The sequence below is a fragment of the Ascidiella aspersa genome, chromosome 5 (assembly GCF_963924565.1).
Source record: "Ascidiella aspersa chromosome 5, kaAscAspe10.2, whole genome shotgun sequence".
NCBI classification, from domain to species: Eukaryota; Metazoa; Chordata; class Ascidiacea; order Phlebobranchia; family Ascidiidae; genus Ascidiella; species Ascidiella aspersa.
In genome coordinates, this window is record NC_139451.1 from 11,262,612 (window position 1) to 11,265,111 (window position 2,500).

At 59.8% G+C, this 2,500-nt stretch overlaps 2 non-coding genes and 1 pseudogene across 2 annotated transcripts in view; all 3 read right to left on the bottom strand.

Annotated features, from left to right (window-relative positions):
- LOC146143539 (large subunit ribosomal RNA) overlaps nucleotides 1-808 on the bottom strand; it is a 3,679-nt pseudogene extending 2,871 nt beyond the window's left edge.
- A 248-nt stretch (nucleotides 809-1,056) lies between these two features.
- Nucleotides 1,057-1,210, bottom strand: LOC146143540 (5.8S ribosomal RNA). Its single transcript, XR_014501168.1, has one exon. It is a non-coding gene; the product is annotated as a 5.8S ribosomal RNA (ribosomal RNA).
- Nucleotides 1,211-1,457: 247 nt separating this feature from the next.
- Nucleotides 1,458-2,500, bottom strand: part of LOC146143541 (small subunit ribosomal RNA) — a 1,811-nt gene continuing 768 nt past the window's right edge. The window contains exon 1 of the ribosomal RNA XR_014500368.1: nucleotides 1,458-2,500. This exon is cut by the window's right edge and continues 768 nt beyond it. This is a non-coding gene — a ribosomal RNA (small subunit ribosomal RNA).

Sequence of the window (2,500 nt, forward strand, 5' to 3'; positions counted from 1 at the left end):
TTCAGCCGCGGACCCCGTGCGCCTCGCGAAACGACACCGGAAGCGCGACCGAGACGAAGAGGCTGGGCACTGAGAACAGTCCCCGACCCACGACGCCCCAGCCGGCACCGGGCGCTCGGCCCCGAAGGGCAGACGCGGCGATCTCTCCTCGCCCGAACGGCGGGCCGACGGACACGCGCGCCTATAGTACCCGACCGAGGCCGGGTTACCTTGCGCGCGGCCTTCTCGCCGCCGTCCAGACGGTCGCGGCCTTCGCCCGGCGCTAGTGCGCTGGTCCCCGATCGGGCGGCGCCGCCGGCGGCCCGTGAGGGTCCGCACGACAACGTCGCCGACAGGGGGCCGGCTGAAAGCGACCGGGCGACCCGACAGGCCCTCCCGTTTGCCTCTCGACGGTTTCACGTACTCTTTAACTCTCTCTTCAAAGTGCTTTTCAACTTTCCCTCACGGTACTTGTTCGCTATCGGTCTCGTGACCGTATTTAGCCTTAGATGGAGTTTACCACCCGCTTTGGGCTGCATTCCCAAACAACCCGACTCTGGGAAGACGCCGTAGCGCGCCCGCCTGTCGCCGCCATGGGCCTGACACCCGCTCTGGGAAAAGGCCTCGATCAGAAGGACGCGGGCGACCGGCGAAGCGCGCCGTGACGAATTCCGTACGCCACAATTCCGCGCACTCCAAAAGCGCGCGGATTCGGCGATGGGCACATCCCGCTTCACTCGCCGTTACTGAGGGAATCCTCGTTAGTTTCTTTTCCTCCGCTTAGTAATATGCTTAAATTCAGCGGGTAGCCTCGTCCGACCTCAGGCCGAAAGTAAGGACCGGGACTATTCTTCCCGTTCCGCGCTCGCCGTCGGCGCCGCGCGCCGCCGCGCACCTCGATTCCCGCCCTTGAGCCGCCAGCCGTTGGCCTCTTCGAGGTCGACTCGCCGCCGCCGCGCGGGATTCTGGTCGCGATCGTCGCGCATCGTGCCGTGCTGTCTTGAGCGGGACGGGCGCTCGCGCGTCCGACGCCGCAGCAGCCGCGCGGAGAAATCCCCGCGCGGAACGTTTGCAACGCGACCCTGAGGCGGGCGCGGCCCCGGGATTGACCCGAGGCCGCAATTTGCGTTCAGAACGTCGATGCTCAATGTGTCCTGCAATTCACACTAATTCACGCAGCTAGCTGCGTCCTTCATCGACTCACGAGCCGAGTGATCCACCGCCAAGAGCCATCCACGATTGGTTCGCTCGCACAGTGCCTCGCACTATAGGGTGACAAAATAGACCGCGCCGAGCGGTCGGCCAGGCCGACGCTTGAAGCCGGAGCGCGCGGCACCGCGGCACTCGACGCGCAAACATTACCGGGTGACCGAATCGCCGGCCGGCGCGCCGCTCCTCGCGGGTCGGGCGCCGGGTAGCAAAGACTTTTTCTCTCGCTTGTCCGAGTTTCGCGTTCGCCGAAGCGTTTGCGAGACCGTTAATGATCCTTCCGCAGGTTCACCTACGGAAACCTTGTTACGACTTTTACTTCCTCTAAATGATCAAGTTAGATCGTCTTCTCGGACGCCGGCTCGACCGTTGCCGGCCGCGCCAGGTCCAATCGGAGGACCTCACTAAACCATTCAATCGGTAGTAGCGACGGGCGGTGTGTACAAAGGGCAGGGACGTAATCAACGCGAGCTAATGACTCGCGCTTACTGGGAATTCCTCGTTCAAGGGAAATAATTGCAATTCCCTATCCCTAGCACGACCGGGGTTCAGCGGGTTACCCAGACCTGTCGGCCAAGGCGAGCACATGCTGATCCGGTCAGTGTAGCGCGCGTGCGGCCCCGAACATCTAAGGGCATCACAGACCTGTTATTGCTCAATCTCGTGTGGCTAAACGCCACTAGTCCCTCTAAGAAGTTAGACGCCGACCGATTGGGTCGCGTAACTAGTTAGCAAGCCAGAGTCTCGTTCGTTATCGGAATTAACCAGACAAATCGCTCCACCAACTAAGAACGGCCATGCACCACCACCCACAGAATCAAGAAAGAGCTCTCAATCTGTCAATCCTCACTGTGTCCGGGCCGGGTGAGATTTCCCGTGTTGAGTCAAATTAAGCCGCAGGCTCCACTCCTGGTGGTGCCCTTCCGTCAATTCCTTTAAGTTTCAGCTTTGCAACCATACTTCCCCCGGAACCCAAAGACTTTGGTTTCCCGCAAGCTGCCGGAGAGGTCGTAAAACTAACGCCCCCCGATCGCTAGTTGGCATCGTTTATAGTCAGAACTAGGACGGTATCTGATCGTCTTCGAACCTCTGACTTTCGCTCTTGATTAAAGAAAACATTCTTGGCAAATGCTTTCGCAGTCGTTCGTCTTGCGCCGATCCAAGAATTTCACCTCTAACGGCACAGTACGAATGCCCCCGTCTGTCCCTCTTAATCATTACCTCGCGCTCCGAAAACCAACAAAATAGAACCGAGGTCCTATTCCATTATTCCATGCACCATTATTCAGGCGAATCGCCTGCTTTGAACACT